The sequence below is a fragment of the Hibiscus syriacus genome, unplaced genomic scaffold, assembly GCF_006381635.1.
Source record: "Hibiscus syriacus cultivar Baekdansim isolate YM2019G1 unplaced genomic scaffold, ASM638163v2 tig00110890_pilon, whole genome shotgun sequence".
NCBI lineage: Eukaryota > Viridiplantae > Streptophyta > Magnoliopsida > Malvales > Malvaceae > Hibiscus > Hibiscus syriacus.
In genome coordinates this window covers 1,501,735-1,527,745 of record NW_024062900.1, presented here as the reverse complement: position 1 = coordinate 1,527,745, position 26,011 = coordinate 1,501,735, and the positions used below count along the sequence as shown (strand labels likewise).

The following is a 26,011-nucleotide window of genomic DNA, read 5'->3' as shown; positions in this document are numbered from 1 at the left end:
GTGTCATCAATATAAACATAAGCGGTGGTTTAATTACTTTTATTAAACCAGGTTTTAATTATAAATAAACCTCTATTTAAATAACATTTCTCTATATATTCACCATTTTGGGAAAATATTAGTTTATATTCTTAAAAAACTAGTTTAATGCATGCCTTATTCATTAACCCACTACTAATAAGATTTCTACGGAGGGCATGAACATACAGAACATTATTTAAAGTTAAGGTTTTATTGGAAGTCAGTTTAAGTAAAACATTTAATTTGCCTAGCACTTCAGAGCTACTAGAGTTCCACATGTACACTTGTTCACCATTCTTCATATCTTCAAACTTGGTGAAAAGTTCCCGTTTGGCGTAAAAATGTCTGGAACCATTGGTGTTCATGATCCAATCAACATTGTTCTCCATCATTTTGTTTTTAGAAACCACCACTATTATGACATCTTTAGCATTCTCAATAACATTCGGTTGTGGTTTGTTGTGATTATGGTGGTCTGATATTTGTTGGCACTGGTAGGCTTTGTGTACGGTCCATCCACACATATAGCATTTGAAGTGCTTTGGTGGAGCCTTCTTCTTCACAAGCTTCTTGAAGTTAATAGTGTTTTTGACTTTGACCTTCTGCTTCTAGACACCTCAACTTTTGGCCTTATTAAACTTGGACCCTGAGGTAGACATTGATTCAACTAGATTAACCTTAAAAGAAATATTACTATAAGAAGTCAACTTATCTTTGATTTGGTTAGCTTCCTCTATCTTTATATGAATCAGTAGGTCTTTGATTGTGAACACTCTCTTCTTGTGCTTGAAGGAATTGCGGTTGTTAGACTAGAACTTAGTCAACTTCTCAATGAGGACATTTTCTTGTATGACTTTACACATCTTCATGCCCTCAGCAAGGATGTCAAAAACTAGCTTCTCATTGGACTTGATCCATGATCGACTTATTGTCAAAAGCTAGCTCCTTACTTTTTCTCCAGTATGTCCCACATCACCTTGTCACTTTTTCCTAAAGAAACATGTCAAAAAGTTTGTTCGACATGTGAGTTAAGAGAATTCCAAAAACTGTCTTATTATCCTTCTCGTACTTCTCTAAGGATGCTTGGGAAGGATGTCACACCCAAAAAAATTTGAATTTTAATTAATCTTCTGAAGGACCTGTTTAAGAGATTTAGAAGTTAGAGATTATGTTATGTAAGTTTTGTATTGTCCAATGACTTAGTTCATGATTTACCCTTTTCCTTTTTATTCTAAAAATAAATAATTTTTTTATGGTTCAAGGGTTTTGAACCTATGATCTCTTGAATCTTCCCCTAAGACTTAGCTATCTAGGCTAGGTTATTGTAGCTGACAGCTTTAATAAATATATCCTTTCTAAATGTTAGATCAGTTTTGGTAACCCTTACCCCTTATCCTTGTTTTCATTTGGTTTTACACGTCAAAGACATATTGCCATAAAGCATCAACACCCACCATCTGCAGTATCGCCATTCACTCTATCTCCGATCGATAGTGGCATGCATAATTACCACCACCTCGTTCCCCGTCATCCCCTATTCAAAATACCTCTAGTTATTTCCCAAAAACCACCGTCGATCCACGTGGAGAATCCGGTGAAGGATCGTCGAAACTTAAACACCCTCAATTTCATCTATGTCTGATTTCGTCCATCGTAGACGTCCGTAGGCTGTGTCACCACCACATATCGACTCCAAATCCCATCCCGAACAAAACTTGACTATTGTTACACCATTTAGAGTTATCATTCACTGTGAATCAATCGCTAAAGATTTGTCAAAAACCCTAAGCCCACTGTTGTTTTCGCATTGATCTTGAGCTCCGTTCACTTCATCGTCACCTCCAACTGATTCTCCATCATCACCTCCAACTGATTCTCCATCTTGTTCCAACCAAAACCCAATCGACATCATCCATTCCCGCAGTTGTCTTCTCTATCATCCGTTGGGCTATGTTTATCGAAAATTTTCGGTCCTTTATTTTTTTTTTTGGGATGATTTATTTTTGTTTTGGGTTGATGTTGGTGTTTAGTTTCTTTTTGGTTAATCGACTGCCCTTCCCCGTCCTTTTCACCACCGCACAAGCTACTACACACCATCGTCGCGTATGGGCATTGTTTCCCATTGAATTTTATAGAAACTGAGTAACCTCGAACCATATTGAATGAGTTAACTCAATCGAGTTAGTCGAGTATACTCTGATCAAGTCAACCCGTTGAACTGTGACTTGATCATTGCGAAAACCCATTGACTTTAACTTTTACCCGTTGACCGTTGACTTTGACCAAAAAGTCAAAAAATTTGAAAAACCCTATTTTATGTTTTTGACATCCTGAGTCTGAATTTGAAGTCTGTTTCACCAAATTCTAACTCAAAAGCCTTCAAATTGACCTTTTAACCCAAACTTACATAGTTACTTTAATTAAATTATTTAAGAAAAATAAGGAAAGGACAATAACTAATAACGACTTTGGTTATGGTATGTACATGCGTTTCTTCTGACCCATCAACTACTAAACCCAGCTCCACTCATTCCGTTCATTCATATGAGATGTGATTACTCATATAATTGTGTAACTATGTTAAATATTATGTTCAATATATTATTCTGATAGTAACATTGTTCTGACCTGATTTAAGGTCGTGTACTACTTTTCTTCGTAACAAGACTGTTACTTAGTGGATCTCTTAGACCGACCCACTTTATGAGGTGTGTTCCTTGCATGCTACATATCTGTTTTTAAATATATGTCTGAATTATCATGTGCACATGAATGTTTTATCTGGTTTGAAACATTACCGATTTAAATGATTGAAAAACATGATTATAATTTAATTTTTCATACATCCCTGATATCTATTTTACTGATTTTAAATTCCTCTTTGATTGATTTATGTTCTCTGGTTATTGTTTACTAAAAAATGTTTGGCCTTTGATTTTCCTGATTTACTAGTATTGTCTGAAACTATTTTCACTATGGTTCTGGGATGTACTCTAGAAGATCTAGAGGTTCAGCTCCGATCAAGCTGATAATTCCTTATGGACCTAAGGTAACCCTTAGGTGGGATGTTAGGCACAATGGACCTAGTGGTAAGACCATATAGACCATATGGAACTCCCATAGGGTGGCTCATTTGCTTTGTACATTTGGTAAGTCCTTATGAGACCTGAGGGCACTCCCTTTATGTGGCTCCTATGCTTCGGCTAGGGTAAGTCCTTATGGACCCAAGGTGCTCCCTTAGGTTAGCTTTTAGATCCTTTAGGCCTAGGGTAAGTCCTTATGGAATGCAGTTCTAGGGAACTACATTTGGTGTTCGGTTAAAGAGTGACTATGTGATTTGACTGAAAATTGTAATGCTACTTTCATACCAAAATTGAACTAATTTTAAAATCATTTATATGTTTTACTTTGCATTGTTGGAACACGCAGAGCTCCCTAACTCATTCACTAATATTTCCCCTTTTAGATATTTTAGATAGGCACCTTAGACCTGACACTTGGAGGATTGACACATTTCATACAATATATTTTGTTGTAATGGTTTAATCTTTCCAATTTCCTTTATTTTGCTGACATGTGCCTGTTATTTTGATACACTGATTTTATGTCATGTTTCCTATCACCTCTGATATATGGGTTAATTTGTCACTAGTTATGGGTACTTTGTTTCATTAATGATATTTCATGTTTTATATTACTCGTTTTGAGTTTTTCTATTAAAAGTATATTTTAAAAGAGGTTTTGGTTTTTAAAGTGTTAAAAATGTTTTGAAAATATTTTTATTATAATCCACTAGATCAGGTCGTATCATATAAATCAAATTTAGGGGGTTACAATTAGTGGTATCAGAGTATTTGGTTTTTTAAAACCTCATAATGTGGATGGGTTCAAAACAAAAACATAATTTTGGAATTATTTACAAAATAACTTTTGAATGTCATGTAACCAAGTTTTTACAAGTTTAATTGTGTACGGAACTCTAATTGCCAAACCTAACCCTAGATTTTATGTTTTATAGATTATCTAGAGTCTCCCCCAAGAGGATTGTTAGACGAGGTCGTCATCCTACCTGTAAGCAGGGTTGTCTTGTTAAAATCACTGATGTAACAATGAACCCATTATGTTGAGATGATCTCCTCCTCCTAGAGGTTCTCCGATCCCTAGAGATCTGTTATTTTCCCCTAGTATAAGTTTGACTACCTGGGTTAGAGGAGTATAAGATTCTAGGAATGAGCATGTTAGTGTTGTTCTAGAGGAGAATCTTAGTAGACAATTTCTTTAACTAATTCAACGTGCGATTAGAGTCACATGCATTACACTCGAGGTGTATATTTCTTATACCCTTTTGCAAATAGAGTCAGTACTTTTACGGGCCCTACTGAATGAACTCAATTAAGGTTAAGGATTGGCTTTGTGATAATGAGAGGCGGTTGGATCAGTTAGGTTTAGATTTGTAGAGGAGATACTTAGGAGTTGTGTCTATGTAGGATGGGAATGCTCATACCTCGTAGGAATAAGTAGTGAGTAGTGTTCCAATCAATCGCCTGACGTGCGATTTATTTAGAGAGCATTTTAGGAGTCGGTTCTTGGGAGAACGATATATTCCGTAAAGATGACAATTATTTTAGGACCTTGTTCAGGGAGATATGACTATTTCTGAATTTGAGATAATATTCTTGATGTTGTCAAAATATAGTTCTAGCTTGATGTCTACTGAGAGAGATAGATTTTATAAGTTTGCTTAAGGACTTAGGTAAGAGTTGTGCAAGCAAGTTTGTACTCATAAGGATAAGGTGTTTGATAAGTTGGCAGGGAGACAAAAGGATGTAGAAGAAATTGAAGCTAAGGCTCTTGTTAGTGCAAGAGTATATCGAGAGAAGTCTAGGAGACCTTCTAGTGTATGTGTATTTGAGTCTTCTGCCCGTCCTGAGAAGAAATTTCATTTTGTTGTCCCTCAGAGGAGTTATTCTGGTTCGAGGCATGCGTCCCCTCCACCCCCAACATTTAGTTAGAGTGACTCTTCATGTTTCTCTCATATGCTAAGTTGTGAGTATTGTGGTAGTCGACATGGAGGGGAGTGTCAGAAAAACATGGGTACATGTTATATTTATGGGTCTAGTGAGAATTTCCTTAGGAATAGCCACCACCCTGCCTCTTATGAGCGCATGTATACTCTGACCCCTGCCTATTCTCAGGCTTCTAATCAGACCCCATCTAGGATTCATATATAGGGTAGGACTTTTGGATCTACTTCTAGGACTAATGGTAGAGCTTGATCAAAGTAAAGTACAAGACCAACCTTGACTTAGGCGAGATAGCATGTTTTTGTCTATGCTACTAGGCATTTTGATAATCCAGGCAAGCTCGAGATTTCTGCAGGTATAGTTATTGTTATTTTTTTTCTTAGCACGAATTTTGAATAATGACCCCATTTATACTTGTATTATGAGCCCTGTATCCCAAGACCCTCAGATATTGATCTAGTATGTTGAAACAACATATATTGTTACTGTTACGAGTCTAGCGATATAGTCAGTTATCTTTGATAGAGTATTTGGGTTATGTTTTTAAGGATTCATTAGAGACTTAGTTTCTACATCTGTTTCACTCAAGTGATTTTTGATGATGAAATTCTTTTAAGGGGAGGAGAGTTTTCACACACGTTAATTAATCATCTAAAAGATGTATTTAAGAGATTTAGAAATTATAGATTTTGTTATATAAATTTTTTGTTATCCAATGAGTCAGTTTTGGTGATCCTTTCCCTATCCTTGTTTTCATTTTGTTTTACATGTAAGAGCCATATTCCAAGAAAGCATCAATACCCACCATCTTCCTCATCGTCGTTCACCCTGTCTCTAGCCGACGGTGGCCTGCACTGCTACCACCAACTAGTTCTCGTCATCCCCCATTCAAAATCGGTCTGGTTATTTTCTGAAAACACCGCCGATTGACGTGGAGAACCTGATGAACGATCATCAAAACCTTAAACCCCCCATTTTTGTCTCTCTATAATTTTAACGTTTATAGGCCACTTCGCTTCCACCTATCGACTCGCCATCCCAACCTGATCGAAACCCGATCAATCTCGCTCTGTTTAGGGCCACCGTTCAACGTGAACCAAATGCCAAAGCTTCTTCAGAAAACCCATAACCTATCATTATTTTTCACATTTTCACATCGATCTCGAGTTTCGTTCACCTCACCGTCACCTCCAACTTATTCCCTGACCTGTTTGAACCAAAACTCAATCAACGATGTCCCCTCCCGCCATCGTATTCTCTGTCCGTTGTTGGGGTAACTTTATCAATATTTTTTGCTCATTTTATGTTGTTTTATGTTGATTTCTTATTTGTTTTTGGTTGAAGTTGATGTTTGGCTGCTTTTCGGTTAATCAACCATACTTTTCAGTCCTGTTATAGTCACATGCACCAACGCTGCAAGTGGACGTCGTTTCTCATTGAATATTTTGGAAACCAAGTCAACTCGGACCAAGTTGACTCATTCAACTCAGGCGAGTAAATCGAGTAAACTCTGATTGAGTCAACCCATTGACCTAAATGTGGACCTAGACTGTTGGCTAGACCCGTTGACCATTAATCGTTAATCGATTTTTTGAAAAACCAATTTTATTTTTTACGATATCCTTTGTCCGAATCCAAAGTCTGTCTCACCAAATTCTAACTCGAAAGCCTCCAAACTCGAACTTGCATAGTTACTTAATTAAATTATTTAAGGGAAAATAAGGAAATGACAAGAACTGATTACGACTTTGGTTATGGTAGGTACCTACGTTTCTTCTGACCCATCAACTGCTTGATCCAGCTCCTCTTGTTTCGTCTGACCGTGTGAGACGTGATTACTCATATAATTCCATAACTCTATTAAATACTCTGTTTAATATATTATTCTGATATTAATATTGTTCTGACCTGATTTAGGGTCGTTTACTACTTTTATTCGTAGCGAGACTGGTGCTCAGTATATCTCTCAGATTGGTCTATTTTGCGAGGTATAGTCCTTGCGTGCTACATATCTATTTTTAAATATATGGTTGAATTATCATGTGTACAAGAATGTTTTATCTGATTTTAAACATGATTGATTTAAATGATTGAAAAGTCTGATTCTAGTTTATTATTTTCATGGATCCTTTATATTTGTTTTACTTATTTTAAATTCTTGTTTAACTTATACATGTTCTCTGGTTACTGTTTACTAAAAATGTATGGCCTCTGACTTTCCTGATGTACTAATACTATCTGAAACTATTTTCACTACGGTTCTGGGATGTACTTTAGAAGCTCTGGAGGTTCATATCGGATCAAGTTGTAATTCCTTATAGACGTAAGGCGACCCTTGAGTGGGCTCATAGGCCCAATAGGCCTAGTGGTAAGACCTTATGGACTCTATGACACTCCCATAGGGTGGTTCTTTTTCTTTTTGCATGATGGTAAGTCCATATGCACCTATGGGCACTCCCGAGAAAAGAAAGAATTTTTTTAGAAAATGGTAGGAGAGTGGATATCTTTTGAAAGTATAAAAATTTATGTTTTTATGATATAAAAAGATAAAAAATTTCTTCTATTTATAAGATTGCTTCAAAGTTAAAAACATCCTAATAAAATATGAAATAAATACATATTTTATTTACGTAATAAATAGCTGAAAATTAGCTAAAATGAATTGAAAAAAGCTAATTCAATTTTACAAAGATAATTTTAAAGAAATTCTTTTGGATTTGTCCTACAAAGATAGAATGCACATGGACGTGTCAAATACACATATTACCACAACCACGAACCAAGCCAATTGGACGATGACGATGCCCATGAAAAAGAGTTATCTTATCCGTATTCAACAAAGTAGGGAGAATCATACTCTTTAAATAACATTCACAAGGAATATTTTCTCCCAATATGGGATGATATGGCCATACCCTTCACGAGCATTACCAACATTCTAGTGTTAAGAAGGAATTATTCTTTGGTCATGATTTAACGAATGTTTGAATGAATGGAAAGGTATTGATATTATCATGTTTTTGCTCAGTTTTAGGGTAGCCTTCATTATCCTTGTATTTGGTGGATGTTAGTGAATTATGGTATGGTAGTAATTGTTTTATCCTAAAGAGGTGTATCTCTTTGAGGTGGCTTGTTGTTGCTCCCCATTGCTTTCGATTTTTTCGGTTGAAGATGTTTAATTATGGAAAGTTAGAGACGGTGAAGGATACGATAAAGAAATTGGTCAAAGGAAATCAAACATTTGTTTACAGAATGGTAGAGGGAGTGTTTTTTGCAAGGTTGGGGTCGAGCCTGTTAGGGTTTTTTGTTTCATGTTGTTTCTTTCTGTATTGCCGAGGAGAATATACTCTTTTCATCCATTTATGCTTAAAGAGGTTTTTAATGAGGTATTCTCTTTTGGCCATTGGGTTATTATTATATCAATAAAAAAATTATATTTGTCGAGAGAAAAATAGAGGCTACAAATATTGACAACATTGGTCAAAGTATGGCTATGGTTCCTATTATATGTCAAAGGGATGCAATAATCCAAATTAATATTGACTCAGATTTACATGAGAAGACTCCTGATGAGTTATCAATGCCTATTATGGTGGCTTTGGAGTCGTAGAATGCACATGGTTTGGTGGCTCAGTAAGCAGCTTACTTTATTACTATTTTCTTTCATAATGATAATGTTTATTACAATATACTTTATTACAAGTCCTAGTTATCGATGGTTTTTTAAGAAGTTTATCAAGGTGATTGGAAGACAAAGTATTTTCACTCGTATGCTATGAGTCGGATGAAATTGGAGTTCTAGATATGATGACTTACAACGATTGGCAATCTCTTCCTTTAAAGAGCTATTTACTAACTCGGGTTTGGTGGGTATGATTATAATATTCGAGAGTACTTTATGCATGTGAATAGTGAGACTAATTTGTTGTTGGGTGCTCCTGTTAGTGATGATGAAGTTCAATTTGTGATTTTTGAAATGAATCCGTCAAAGACGTAGGGGTGGATAGTTTTTATGTGTACTACTAACATAATTGGGACAACATGAGAAACAATGTTTGTCGTTTGATGCATGAGACTTTTGAAATTAGAGAAATAATTGTGTAACCCCCTCAGACCGATGCAGTTAACATGATCCAATGTGGAGTGTCACATTAGGGCCACTGGAGCGACCACCGTAAAAATAGCGGAAAATTTAAATTTTTTATTAAACATGTAAAACAATAAAATGATTTATCAATAATAAAAATTAAACAAGATTTTCATACTCATATATAAAAAAAATACAATTACATGCTCCCTAATCACACGTACCATACTCTGCAAACAAAGCAGGAAGAACTCCCTTACTGAAGTCGACAGCTGCACTAGTACAATTCTTTTAACCTACAATGGTGAGTAATAGAGTGAGTTTCGAAAAGCTCAGTAATACAGAACTACCAAATGATGCTACATGATATGCAGATAAATGGAAAGCCATATAATTTCCTTATTGAATCAGACGTATACCAGTTGCGGAATAATTTGGGTTTCCTTTAGTAGTTCATCGAGTTGAAGCCATGAGGATCACAGTTCATAGGAAGCGTTCAAAGTATGACATTTTTAGGAGATTGAATAGGATGTCTAGTGTGTTCCAACAGTACAATAAAATCATAATAGGTACACTTATCAAATGATAGTTCAGTAAATCTCATAAAATTATAATGAAGTTTAACTTTTGAAACTCGTAGTTTAAACCATTCTCTTGTACACCATCCACAGTTCCCAGAACTGCGTCCATAGGGCTTACATTAAGCACACAGCAAAAAGAAAGCCAACCTAAGGATAGGCTTTGAGGCCTATATCCTTAAGTCCGTAAGTCCGTAGGGCTTACCCTAAGCACACAGCAAAGGGAGCCAACCTAATGGAGCATCTTGGGCCCGTGAGCATACCCAAGAGTCACATTAGGTCTGTACGGTTTACCAACTTGATCAGAGCTATACTCTGTAATTCAATCCATCCAAAATTAGTATTTCACAATACAATTTATGCAGTAAGCATAATTTCCATAAATTCGTAATCATCGTTATCATATATCAGTGAAAACCAATAATTATATATCAGTCATAGTCCTTAAACCATCACTGGTAAGTCGGTGTATCAATAAACAGTAAATCATAGATTTCAATGTACCATATTTCAAAACAGATAAAATAATTATGTAGTACATAGGGAACACACTAGAGGATCCACGTATTTTCAGAGGCCATTATAGTTATCAGTATGGATAACATGAAACTTATGAAATTTGATCGGATTCCAGGAACGAGGTCATATTGAAGATAATCGATTAATAACCAATCTAATCAGATATTTAAGGTTGATATTCTCATATCCCTCTATGGTTCATATATCTCAGGAAAGTGTTCAAGTATGACCAGAGTAATTTGAGTTGATAAAGTAGAAACGAAGATTCAGGGCACTTACCATCCATGTCAATCGATCGGACTATCAACAACTCCTAAAACTATTATATTTCAACTGGTCAATTCATTGCCCTTCCAGGGTATTCACACTTTAATACCAATAATTCTTGTTTATACATCATCTTCAGAATCATCGCTGAATACATCTAAAGGAAGCAATAGAGGATCCAAATAATCTTTATTTATATCCACATGGCAACAATATCACAAATTGTCAACGTATTTAATTCTTGGTTCATAACCCATAGTAATCATACATCATGCAATATCATTGGAGTTCTCAAACTCATTCAATCACTTACTAAATTCTCAGTCATTAAAGTTACTCGGTTCATTTAGTAGTCAAATCAATATCTAGTTACTTCAGAGTCTTTCCGAGTAATTCAAATGCTTCTACGTTTCGGATACATGTTGTACTTCCATTTAGTTCACTTTGGTCATTTACTAAAATCATTATTTTGTGTTCGTGATTGATTTATCTCACGAATATCCACTTCTTAATATCGAATGCGCTCTAGCGTTAAACTGAGCGAGAACTTCCATAATTATCATCAATCCCAATTTGAGGAGAAGAACAAACATTCAAGTGGTATTTATGTCATTCAGGTACTGATATAGCATTAACGTTGGTCGACCGGCTTAAACTGTGTTCCATAACTTTTAAAAGGCAATGCAACATCCAGGTTTATTTGGATTCCTTAATGAATCCAATTCATTTACTTATCCTTGGTTATAAGGGTATTTTAGTTATTTTGGTGCTCAATGTTGTTATTGTCATTTCATAGCTTGAGGATATCCAATCTTTCCTGGACATGATAATATTCTTGAGTCATTTCCATTACAGGAGTATTTTGGTTATTTTATAGATCCATTGTATTTCAATCATTTCCTTCCATCTGATCTTATCATTTAATTCAAACGTATCATCTTTTCTAGTCCTTTCGAACAATTCTGACAAAATAGCACCCTCGATAATTTATTCTTCAGGTATTTACTCATAACTCGGAGATTTCCAGGTTAAAATTCTTTTCAGACATTACTAGCGAATTATTAGGAATTTTCCATACAAAAGTAGGATCTCAACCATTAAATCAGTAATTTATCGGTTTAAGTACAAATTCTCAGGTTACCTTCTCATTCAGAGTTAACTTGGACTATTTTTTACCTCTCAAGGGCATTTTCATAATTTTGTAATAAGATAATTTCGGTATTAACTCTTAACGTAAATAATTTTAATTTAGATATCCTATGGACAATTGCTTTCCCGAACGTTCTCTGATCTTGAAATGATTCCTTAACAGACTTCTAGTATCTTGCCCAAACTCTCTTGGGTTTAAAAACCGGTTATCCAAATTTCCTAAGCAAAACTAGTATTTCCATGCACATCAGTAGTTTCATCAAGTCAATGTCTTTACAACTTCCATGGTCAATTCTTGTTTGTTTACAACATAAGGGTATTTTTGTAATTTTACCTAATCAAAGTATTCCATAATTTATCGCTTAAAACATATTCGATTCGAATCCATCCATAAACAAACAAGCATAATAGTCCAATCATATACATTCATGCATTTATCCATTATCAAGATGTTCTATAAAGCATAAAGAGGTAGTAATGTATTACCTCGATTTTCATGCCACGCTGATCGACCATTAAATTCTATTCAATCGCCCTCGATCTTGAAATCATCTTCCAATAATTCCTCAGATACATAACAATAAACATTTCATCAAAACGGGGCTTTATTCTGAAAAAAAAAATATCAAATCGGGTGATAAATCAGTCAAAAATAGTTTACCGGATTCGAGTTTGGCGAAACGGACCCCAAAAACAGATTTGGGACGTCAAAAACATAAAATATGACTTTTCAAAAATTTTAACTTTTTGGTCAATGTCAAAGTCAATGGTTTTTTAACTGGCAATTTCGAGGCCTTTGGATCCGAATTTTGGAAAATGGACTGCGGAATCGGACTCAGAACGTTGAAAAACATCAGTATAGGTATACCCGGTCAGAGTCAAAGGTCGTTCAACGTCGGTCAAAGTTCAGGTCAACAGTGGTCAACGCCGGTCAACGGTCAACGCAAGTCAACGGTCAATAGTCGATTGTTTTACACAAATATCACCCTAACGGAAATTAATTATAAAATTAGCCACCTTCTACAAATATTTACAAAACTAACACTCAAATTTTACACAAATATCACCCTAACAGAAATTAATTACAAAATTAACACCCCCTACACGTAGTGGCGGCGCGTGCGGCACGTGAACAGTGATTCGTTGTCGGAAAAGTCTCAGAAAAATTCCTAAAAATTATTTTAAGGCATTTTGAGACACTTACCGAGCTCGGTTCATAATTTTGAACGACGGAGAGCTCGATTCCGAAACATCAAAAACTTTGACTTTTTCACCCCTCCACGTGCCAGCGACGACGGAGAAATGGAGGAAACCGACAGACTCGGAATGATGCAAGGAACACGATGGTGAGGGAGGTGTCGAAAATGGATGGTCAAATCGTTGTGAATCAATAAAAAACCATCTGAAATCGAGTTAATACCGACGATACTTACGATTGAAATTAACGACGAACGACGACGATTCACGACGAAAGGTTTGAGGGGTTTTGTTCATCGGTCGACAACGAACACGATTGTAGTTTCGGTTCGTCAAACGGACGTCGGACGATAAGTATATCGGAGTTGAAAAGAGGGTTGAAGGAGAAGGGAAAACTGAAAAATCTGCAAAACCTGGGCACGAGGAGAGTTTATATTTCATTTTATAAAAAAATGTTTAAATCATGGGTTTAGTCACTGAATTTCCTGCACTTTATAAAATGGTCTACCAACTTTGAAATTTTACAATTTAATCCTCAATTTTCTTCCTAAAATACCAATTAAATCCAATACTTTATAATTTCTAAAATTTAGCTCCTAAATTGGGATGTTACAAATTGAAGCTCTGAATCATACACTTTTGTACTTATTCTAAATCTTGTATCAATTAGCCAATTTCATCCAATGAATATTTGTACAGTGTTATACAAAACAAAACCTAAGTGGTGGTTAATAGGCTTAATCTGTTACTACTACAAGGGATTTTAGAGAACCAAAATAATTTTAATTTTAGATAAATATATCTGATATTATTATTATTTTTAGACAAAAAAATTATAGAAAAGTTGGCAGATGATCTTTGAGAGATATTTGAAAAAAAAACCTTATAACAAACTAGAATGATTGTTTATAGATGAGACATTGATTGATGTTGGTCTTTCAGAGAAATTACGTAGAATCATTTTAAGCCATGTCACTTCTTCATATTGTCACGCCCTTAGAACTTCAATGCCTCGGAACGTGCGGCCTTAGTCGTCTTCTTAGTGATTGCGGCTAAGTAAGCCTGAAAATATCCCAAGCAATGATGCTTAGAACCTCGACGGAAGCTAGACAAGAGAACTAGCACAAGAAGGAAGATAAGAAAGCTTTGAGAGAAGAATGCTCTTATGATTTCTTAAAGTGAAGGAGTGAGTACAAATGAGGAGGGGAGGCCTCTATTTATAGCTAAAGCTCCCTTCAATGAACGGCTAAGATCTAATTGCATCGATGGTCGGGATTAATCTTTACTTACCAAAAACAAGTGGGCATTATCTATACAAAATTAAATGCCACCTAAGTCTTTGTGGCTTCTAGAAGGTCCAAACCCCCATTTGGGCTACTTCTCATGGGCTAACCTCGGTGGTGGGCTTTGGTCCGTGACAATATACTCAATCTCTACGAACTGACTCTATGATGGTGCCTTTTAAGTTTGAATTTTTTTTTCATCCAATGTAATTGTCATCAACATAGTTAAGAGAATTTGATAAACAATTAAGATAATTGGATAATAATTTGCAATTTTGACAAACTTGAGATTTCAAATACTAACATCAACTCATTTGACAATCATTTTCGCCACTTTTAATTATGAAAAAGGATCTTCTACATTAAATCAGATAAATTATTATCAGAAAAAATTGAATGAAAGTTTGTACAAGTTTTTTTTAATTCATTATTGCCTAAAAATTTTAATTTTTAGAATCAATTAAAAATTCAAAAATATTGTCAAATAATTTTAATTCTTTAAATCTATTTTCAAATAAGTTATAGTTAAATCTACAATCAAAATAAAATAATTAACCGTAAAAGATTTCTCAAGTAGTTTTACTTCTTCTTCATCATCATTCTCAGGAAATTGTCTTTTTCTGGACACGTGATGTTTTATTGAAAGTGTTAGTTTTATATTCATATCAAATGTCAAACTTTTGGAATAGCGTAACCAAAATCTTTTATTTCTATATTTCTCAAAGAATAGTGTTAATCTTTCTACTTTATTTATTTTAGTTCTAATGCATATAGATTTAGATTGTAATTTCTTACTCACTTTATTATAGTAAATAAAATCTTATACCAAATCATCAAATTAGGAATTCAAAACATGCAAGAGAATTAACTAAATTGTTTGCTTCAAATTTTGTTTTTCACCACTAGAATTACAAAATCCCAACGAAGCTAACTTTATTTGAGCTGCTTGAAATATAACAACTTTAACGCTTTAATTTGACTCTCTCATCGAGTATTATATGAAGATTTTACTGTAAAATATTTAATATTATTGACTAAAATCTTCGACTTTTTTAGTATAACTTTGAAATAATGTGTATATACACTGCACAACTCTAAAAAAGAAATATTTGTTACATAAGAATGAGTCATATTTGATAGAGTGAGATAAACACTATGAAAAACACATGACATATATAAAACCCTTGGATTTATTTCAACTAACGTCTTTTGTACCCCTTGATGTTTTCCAACTATTGTCATAACTTTGACCCATGATATCATTAACATCTAAATTAAGTGACTCGAATACACCAAATAATTCATTAAAAAACTTCAATCCAGATGTACCATTTACATGTAAGAACTTCTAAAAACTCATCTATTTTTATTTCATCGTTTAACATATTTACACATCTTACTATCAAACTCATTTGTTCTTGATGACTCAAATTTAAGGTACAACCAAGAATAATAGAAAAATATTTTGTCTCTTTAATAATCCTTATCATAAAAATTCTAACACTACGAGCCAAAAGAGAAATTAACTCATTTTGAATTTGAGGACCAAGGTAGTGATACTAAATTTATTGAATATAGATACGTCTAGCATAATCTTGCATTATTAAATCAAATTCAACTATCATTTCAATTAAGCCTGAAAAATGTACCATTTTTATCCTTATAAAGTTTTCAATTAGATCCACAAGGACTAGGGAAGTCTAATAATTTTTTTCTTTCGATCCTCAGGTTTTAACTACAAACGTAAAAATGGGGATTTAAAAGTACATTAATAATAAAAATAAATAATGAATAAAAAATAATGAGAAAGTAAATAAAGTAAATAATGTAAAACAATTCAATTAAGATGATATAACATAGGCCTTGCTTAGCCTCAATTTTGATCGATCATTAAAATAGATTTTCTCTCCTTGATGGATGTTACTTATAATTAACAAAGTCAAACCGTCGCAGCTAACTCTTCTCTTAGTTTGATAGAAATTTCTAAGTATATCTCCGAAATCTAGTCCTTGTTTGGCTAACCATGTTTATTGTCATTAACACCAAGACAACTCTGAGTGCTAGAAGAGCTCAACTCGGGTTATAGTGTCTCTCCAAGAATCAAACCTGATCTTAATTCTCCTTAGCGTATCGTCACTAAGTTTGTTCATAGGAAGCTGAATTATGACCAATTGATCCGTCTTCCCAACCATAAGCCAAAACAACCTTCAAACCAACATCTTTTTGGATCAAAGATGTAGTAACTTTGAAGGAATGACCGATTGTCACTCATATTTTCTAGAGAATTGAATAATACTATTTGAAGTTATGAAGAACAAGACTCAATTCTCACGATTTAAAATTGAGTTTCGCAAAGCTTTAAGCTAATGTAGATTTACTATGCATGGACTAGATCATGCTTAACATTGTGAAAAGAAAATAATCAAAGAAAAGTGGAGATGAAAAAAGTATGACTTCAATAAATAACCAAGGAAATATAAATTTCAATTTGTCTACAAAGTTTCATCCTAAAGGAACCCGAGAGTTCTATATAAATAAATTTGTTCTTAGTAAAAAAATAATTAATTTCTATATAAAATAATCAAACTAAAAATCTTAAATTTAAAAGGTTTATCATAAAAAGATAAAAATAAATATTTAAGTTTTGTTGTTTTAGTTGAATTTTATTTCATATTTTAGATAATCTTATCTCACGTAAACAAATCATATTTTTTCAATTGAATAATTAAAAATTACATGTGCCTCTTTTTTTCCTTCTTCTTTAGACCATTAAATCACCCCTCCTCCGATGCTTTTCCTTCTTCTTTAGACCATTAAACCACCCACACTCCTTTAAATTCTCATTCCGACAAAACCATGCTAAAACAAACCCATTGAAATCCTCCTCCCTCCATCTAATGATTTTCAGCCATGGATGACAACCAACAAAGCTCATATAATGCACCTGTTATCGGAATGTTGCAGTCCAATTACCTGATGCAGGAAAAGCTTGTCATCGTCTAGCTTGAGGAAACTGCTTATTTCCGTCGCTATTTGCAGCAGCCGAACTTTTCTTCAATTCTTCTTATGGGAAAACTTCACTTGACTTTCTGATTCTTCCTCTGCATTTTCAACAAATTAAAACTATTTCCTGGCTGTTGTTTCTGATTTCTTGACCTTAAAAGACTAGGTCACTTTCCACTATAAGTGGGCGGGTACGAGTGGCGGCGGCAGGGGGATCATTTTCCATATTTTAATCTGCCACCAGCAACATACTGCTACTGCAAGCACAACTCGCTTTTTAAAACCTAAAGATAAGAGAGATATTAGTTGCATCGAATGTTTTGACCTTTATTTTTTCTCCTTTTCATTATTACAACTTTGGTTATGGTTTTTTGAATGACAAGTAGCAGCCAAGAAAAATTTAGCATTACCAATCTATTTATGTGCCGAACCAATGTCTTTTCTCTGAAATATGAAGTGCAAGACCACAAAGAGAGAACTGCAGTGCAGTAGACCCTGATATCTTTCAACCTTATCGTAATTTATTTGAGGCGTAATATTTGAAAAGATATGTAAATTTTATTTCACTTTAACGTAGGCACATGATAGGTACTGATGGTGAGAGATGACATGCATGCAGGAAGGAAAATATCAAGAAATAGCTCATTTCAGGAAGCGAGCAACCCTATTTTCTTCACCTCCATCGAATTGACTTTATTATCCTCAAACTTGCAAGCTGTGACGATGATGACGGAAATAAAATATGTTAGTATGAAGGCCAAAAGAATAGCAGAGTCGTCGATGTCGCTAAAGGAAGCTTAAAAGCTCGTGAGATCGGTACGAACCAATGCAAAACCAATAATGAAGACAATGTAGTAGAGGATAACGACAAACAACAACGGTCCCCTAACGTAATAGCCAGGCTCATGGGGCACTCCGAACTAAATGGGAAAGCAGAGCTCTGAAGATCCGCGTCGGAAGCCATAGGTAGAGATCTTTTTCAGTAGCGTTTCATTGATGAAGTTAATTTCCATTTAAAACAGAGTCGGTTGTCAAATTTTCAAAACCAAGATATTTCAAGCAATGTAGTGAGATAAAATGATCTGGTTCTTTATTCTTAAATCATTAGATGAAGGGAGGAGAATTTCAAAGAAACGAATAAGACATGATATTTTTTTATTTTTAAACTGCCACGTAATACTTACGTTAATGTGTTAATGAAAATTAACGAGTTAGAGACAGACCGAATAGACCGATATTATAAGAGACTAAACACATTTAATTTTTTAACAGGTAATCAAAACTAATTAGACCAAAAACGCAAGGGACTGTTCGTATAGTTTACCCGAAATATGTTTACTTTAGTTTAGAGTGACCTATCTTGATGGTCCTGGGCAGGTATCCCTCCTGTCCAGGCTAGGCTCAGCTACCGGCTTTTATGCATACCAATATTTTGCCTAAAGGAATATGTCAAGTAACGGGAAGGCTAATACGAAATTTCATTATCGATCAGATGAAAGGAAGAGTGTTATCATGGTTAAATGGGGGTTGTTTGTAACCCTTCGGGAAATGGCGAATTAGGGGTGAAAAAACTAGAGCACAATAATGAAGCATTCCTCATAAATTTTGGTTTTAATATAGCACCCAAAAAAATTGTTGGATTAAAATTCATAATTATGCGCATATATTTATAATGTATATTGTAATTATAAATATGACATAAATTAAGTTACCAATTATGTTACAAAGTCATAAGATATTAGAAGTGTCATGAAAATAAAAGTATATATACTATTAAAGTTGAATTTATAATTCGATGAGGGACAAAGTTATAAGTACAAACAATTATATTGATTCTTAAATCAGTTATATAAAAGGGTTATGGTCCCCAAGAAATAGAAAATCTCGTATATATTCTTATTCCCATCAGAGAGTTTATACTTAAGGGAGCTTTATCTTCTTGGAAGATCACAACCAAAGAAAGCCTCAAGAATTTCAACCTATCAATTAAAACAGGTATGCTTTCGAATCTAGTATTTTATTCTTGATGATTTGACATGATTAGATCTTGAGCTATTTGTGTTCTTGATTTTATATCAATTATGTTTTCGTTCTAACAAGTGCTATCATCGCCTCATCATGTTGAATCATTAAGAACAACTTAATTTTCTATTAATTTTGGATTGATTCATTTATTTGCAAGAAAATGAAAAATTAGATTTGATTATAAATCAATATTGAAGATTTCAGTTTTAGTGGTGGTGAATTGGCAAATAAGAAATTGATGGAACCTTTTTGCAAGAAAATGAAAATTTTGACACAAGCAATTTTAGATTGGTTCAACTTCTTCAATGAAGCCTAAATCCTCTATCTTAGCTTCTACACAAAGGGTTTCAACAAATTCACTAGTTTGTTCCAATCTTTTAGGACAAGATGTAACCTTACAACACACTTAGACTTATACTCCAAAGTATCAAGGTACAACCCTTCATAAGAAGAAATTACAAATAGCAAACTTAAGAAAATCTCACTAGAAATGTGTTTGCACAATTCAAGAATAAATAAGAACACTTAAAAAATGAAATAAATGAGTACAAAAGAGTTATGTGAAAGCAAAAAGAATATTGAAGAATGTTAACTTTATTTTGGCTCAATGTGATTGGTTTGGCTTTCTCTATGATTTCTTGTCTTCACATATGACTTGAAATCTTGTTTTTATACCCCTTCTTTCAATTCTAGTCGTTTGAGTTGCTATGGGAGTTAATAGAGCCGTTGGGATGAAATTTACTGAAATAAATGTTGCCCAGACACCTTGAGAACCGGTACTCGAGCTTGGAGTATCTATATAGCCTGTATTAATTACAAAAATCTAGTCGTTGGTGATAGGGAGTAACGGTACTCCACTTAGAGTATCGATACCAGTATCGATACTTAGAGAGTATTGGTACAAAAATAGCATATTGGAATCGGTTTGTCAAAAGTTTAAAGTGAGTATCAGTTCCAGTATCGATATTGTAGTGTATTTTAACACATTAGTATCGGTATAGGTATTGGTAGTGCAATGTATTTTTACACATTAGTATCGGTACCAGTATCGTTACCACATGAATAGTATCAATACTGTTCTTGTAGTATTGGTACTCTATGGTTAAAAAATGATATTTGACTTGATTAAGATCCGAAACCCTTTGTAAAAATATTTGAAAATTTATTTCTAGTATAAGTTGGAGTTTTTGAATTTAAAAAGAATTTTTATATTTGAATGGTTGAATCGAATATAAGATTGAAAACCGAATTAAAAATAATCTTAAAATTTCTTTAAACTTATTTACTTTTGATATATCAAAATCTCAAAGCATGGTTGAACAATCTCCCCTTTTTGATATAACAAAACCTTTGAATAATTTTAAGATTTTTAAGATTTTATTGAAAATAACTACTCCCCATTTTTGTTAAATTAAAAATTATAAACAATATATAAATAAAAGATGTGAAGAACAAATTATCCAAAAGAGGTTAGTTAACATAAATAATACTCTTAAGCAATAAACATGGTCATAAAGAAAATCATGTCTCAAACATCAAATATTATAAATCATAACAAGCATCCAAATATCATGTCAAATAAAAGCATCCATGTGCATAAAAATCCAAAGCCATAACGAAAATATAAAAACTAACATCCCCGAGCGAAAGATAAAAATATCCATTTAAGTCTAAATGTAATACCGAACATGATCAAATAACAAACAGTCAATCAAGGAAAAGTAGTCAGGCTTCTGACGGAGAAGGATCATGATCCAAAGACATAGCGTGGAAGAAAGCAAAGTCGTGAGAAAGAGCGTCTAGCCTAGCCATGAAATCACGCTGGTAGTCACATACATCGCCTTCAATGACAACTGTCGGTCCGCAATGTCAGAAATCCAAGTCCCTAAAGTTGTGAAATGATACTTTATAGTAGCATACCTCATGTCCATCGTCTCTATGAACTTTTGGAAGTAAGGTGGAATCTCACTCACATCCTCACCACCAACTCAAGGGGATCGACAGAAACATGATTCATCGGATCATCGACATCGCGTACCAGATCATTGCCTTGAGGTTGAGGTGCACCAGAGGTAGATCCTATAGCTCGCTTCCATTTTCTTGTTTACGTTATCCTAAGTTTTTCCCATCTCGATTTACAAAGAGATTTAAGATCAATGTATGAGGATAGGGGAATAGTGGGATCTAGAGTGACATTGATACCGACTTTGAGAAAGATATGGATAAGCAGACAACCATAAATTATGGTATCAAATTTCTTAGATTAAAAGTTATTGATGACATCGACACGCTCACCAAAGACTATTTTGGGAAATTTATTTGTTTATTATGTTGAAAGTAATTAAGCTACCAAATGTCTACGGCACGAAGGGTGGATAATTTACCCCCAAATGGTCGAAACCACAAAGTGATAATGTGATGCAAGAATCTCTCATGAATCTCTAAGGTATTGACACTATGACCAATTGTATAAGGAGATGCAACAATATTTTCACATTGTATATTCCCTTAACCTCTAGATCTAAGTCTTGGGCTATGGAAGCAACATCTATGTGAATGTATTGCTCCATGAGGTATGAATGAGTATTAACGATGGCATTTAGGGTTTGATCAACAACACAAAAAATATTTGAATAGAAAATACGAACAAGTAGTTGAAAGACAACAAGTTTGATTTTGAAAGTGTTGTCTAGTTTCTAAGATCAGAGTTGTGGAAGATATTTGAATTTAAGCTCGGTCATGGAATAAAGCGAAGGCATAGCTCTCCCTAAGGGTAATAACTCAAAGAATTACGAGTACCTATGCCAAAGGTTTTGGCGATCATGTTTAGTAAAACATGATTTTTTTAATGGTAAGCTCATTTGAATTTGAAACAGGGTTAGGATTAGGATTTTTAAAAAGATTTGGAAGATGAGATGCTTAGGGATGAGGGTGGGAATGGGAGAACGGGGACATTTAGACATTTTGGGATAAAATCGGGATAGAGAAACCTACAAAAAGAAGCAATGTACACATGTATGCTAACATCAATTCCCAAAACTCAAAAGAGTATGCAATATTCTAGGTATTTAAGATCAAATTAAAATCGAAAAACAATGAGCTTAATGTTTTATATCTAAATATATGAATATGTGTAAATATATATATATAATTAAAAGTATTTGCAGTGAATATGAACATACATATAAAAAGTTTTGAAATAAATGTTAAATATATATATATATACACACACATATTTATACTAAAGAAACAAATGTATAATACATATATATAAAATATAAAAATATGTATATGTAAACGTAAAAAAATTTCTTTAATTCAAAATTTTATAAATTTGATGGAAAAATAACAAATCATACAATAATATAGTGCGAAAAGGTTTAAAGTATAAATCCCAATAAGTAATTTGCATCAAATTATACAAATAAATAAAAAAAGTTGAAAATAAGAGTTAGGGCTTGAAGAAGGATTTACCTTGAATCTTTTATTTTAGGAGGAAATGAAGGAATGTAGCACGATTTTGATGAAATACATGTAACAAGCATGAAATACAGGTAACAAGCGTGAAAAACTACCCAAAAACGATAGAAAAATGCAACAATTTGAGAGGGGAGAGAGTTTTTCATCAGCGACACTGGTAGGGCTTTTTAAAAAATGGGAATTTTTTAAGGTTTTAATGCGTCTTAGGCCACGAGTATCGGTACTCATTTAAATAAGTAACATTACTTGTATGCTAAAGAAAATGGCATCAATACATAGTATATATACTCCTATCGATACTCTAAAAACAATATCGGTACTTGATGAACAATATTGATACTGAGAAAGAACAATATCAGTACTGAAAGAACAATAATGATACTAGATGCACGAAATGGTAAAGAAATTTTGCTAATTAGTCCTAAGATAACATTTTTATTACAAAATAAGCACACACAACATATATGATCATATGAGACATAAAATTATGACCAATATACAAGCATTCATTCATTTATATAAGGTTTAACAACAAAAACATCAGTTAATGATGAAGTTTCATGAACTTCTAGTTAGAGTGCACCGAAAGGTCAAAATTCATAGGGCATATTTTAGGGCATCAATAATGGTATAGATAACTCTAAATAGACAAGGAAAAATGTTCAAGAAAACAAATACACATGCAAACATACTTTGAACAATTTATAAATTTTAATGAAAAGTCATAAACTCCCCCTAACTAATTGTATTGTAGGCATCAAGGAAAACACTTAACATGTTTTTTTATAAAATCATAAAAGTGCATAAAATATGTATACACAAAGTCAAGGTAGGTTTGTTAGACCTAATTCTCTTATAATTTCCCAAATTCTTCCATTATCTAAAGGTTTTGTGAATATGTCTGCTACTTGATGCAAAGTGTCAACATGCTCTAGAACTATATCTTCTTCGAAGACATGATCTCTGATGAAATGATGTCTAATTTCAATATGTTTAGTTCTAGAATGTTGGATGGGATTTTTGGTGAGACAAATAGTATTAGTATTGTCACACTTGATAGGTATAGTACCTACATCAATTCCATAGTCTATTAGTTTTTGTTTCATCCATAAAACGTGAGCACAACAACTACCAGCCGAAATGTATTTCGCCTCGGTGGTTGATAATGCTACAATATTTTGTTTATTTGAAAACCATGAAATCAACATAATACCTTGGAATTGAAAAATATCAGATGTGCTTTTCCTATATAATTTACAACCTCCATAATCCGCATTCAAAAAGGCATGAAAGCTAAAGTCAGAGTCTCTAGAATACCAAAGTCCTATATGGGAGTGTCTTTAAAGTATCTAAAGATTCTCTTAATGGCTTGTAAATGTTCTTAGGACATTATTGAAATCTATCACATAAAAAACACTGAACATAATGTCCAGTCTACTTACGGTAAGATAAAACAAAGTTTAACATCTACACACTTACCTTCCTCATCTTTGTCAAGCTTTGTATATGGGCTCATAAGAGTTACTTCGGGTATCACATCCTTTAATCCAAACTTTTTGAGCATATCGTTGATGTACTTAGCTCGATTTATGAAGATGAAATCTTTCCTTTTCTTGATTTAGTCCCAAAAAAGTGAGAGCACCCCCATTATGCTCATCTTAAACTCACCTTGCATTAACTTAGCAAAATCTTGGAAAATATTATCATTAGTAGATCTAAAAATAATATAATTAACATAAAATTGTACTACTAACAAATCTTTCAATTTATTTTTTATAAATAAAGTGGTGTCAACTTTCCCTTTTGAAAAACCTTTTTCAACAAGAAAATTTAGCAATCTTTCATACCTAGCTCTAGGAAATTATTTTTAAACCATATAAGGTTTTTTCAATTTAAAAACATGATTTGGAAATTCCGAATCCTCAAAACTGGGAGGTTGTTCCACACACACTTCTTCTTTTATAAAACCATTTAGAAAAGAACTTTTAACAATAATTTGATATAAAATAAAACTATGATAACATGCAAATGATAATTAATATTCTCATTGCCTTTGTCCTAGCTACGGGAGCATAAGTTTCATTAAAATATATTCCTTCTTCTTGAGTATACCCTTGAGCAACAAGTCTACCCTTGTTCCTCACTATGTTGCCACTTTCATATAATTTATTCCTAAATACACATGTAGTACATATACTAGATTTGTCACTAGGACTTTGAACTAATGTCCATACTTGACTCCTCTCAAATTAATTTAACTCATCTTGCATAGCCAATATTCAAAATTCATCTTTTAGTGCTTATTTTATATTCTTAGGATCTATACATGAAATATATGCAACAAAATTACTAATATTTCTAAGAAAGGATCTAGTAGTTACCCTTTGGATGGATCACCCAAAATCTCACTATCCTTGACATAGTTGTATTCCCTTTGGCATAATACTTCCATTTCCTCTTGAATTGGCTTCTTAAGAGCATCTTGTGTTGGTTCTTGCGTATCCTCTTTAGATGATGGTTCACCAGCTTCATTTGATGCCATAATACCTACATCTTTTTCCACGCAATACATCTTTCTTGGAGTGGGGTTATCATAAAAAACAACATGAATAGACTCTTCTACCACTAGAGTTCTTTCGTTAAACACTAAAAAAACTTTAGCATTCATGGAATATCTAAGGAATATTCATTCATCACTTTTTGCATCAAATTTTTGAAGATTATCTTTTCCATTATTAAAAACCAAAACTTACACCCAAGAGGGTGAAAATAGCTAATGTTAGGCTTTTTATTTTTGAAAAGTTCGTATAGATTTTTCCTTAAAATATGCCTAATCATTACTCTATTCACAATATAGAAAGCAGTGTTTATGGCTTCCACCCAAAAATATTTTGGAATTTTATTTCACAAAGCATGGATCTAGCAATTTCTTCTAAAGTTCGATTTTTTCTCTCAATAACTCCATTTTTTAGGGGTTATATGAGTTGAAAAATTATTGCTAATACCATAAGAGTTACAAAACTCATCAAAATCAAGATTTTGTAATTCGGTTCCATGGTCACTCCTAACATTAGAAATTGACTAACATTTTTCATTTTAGTTTATTTTTAAAAATGTGATCGATTTCTCTAAAGTTTCATCCTTAGTACTTAAAAAGAGAACCCATGTGAATCTAGAGTAATCAACAACAAGCAAAAAGCATATTGTTTTCCACCCAAGCTAGTAATCCTAATATGCCCAAATAAATCCATATGAATCAATTGAAATACTCTACTAGAGGAAACATCATTAATGGATTTAAAGGGAACTCTTTTATGCTTACCCTTTACAAATGATTCAAAAAAATATCTAAATCAAATTTTAGCTTTGGTAAACCTC

The 26,011-nt window shown here is 33.4% G+C and overlaps 1 protein-coding gene across 1 annotated transcript in view; it reads left to right on the top strand.

The window, feature by feature from the left end:
- Positions 1 to 6,211: 6,211 nt before the first annotated feature.
- The window catches only part of LOC120144597 (putative laccase-5), a 28,109-nt gene continuing 8,309 nt past the window's right edge, over positions 6,212 to 26,011 (top strand). Inside the window, exons 1-2 of the mRNA XM_039158626.1 lie at positions 6,212 to 6,216; positions 20,739 to 20,745. The gene's annotated coding sequence lies outside the window, so the exon portion shown is untranslated. The remainder of the gene's footprint in view (positions 6,217 to 20,738; positions 20,746 to 26,011) is intronic.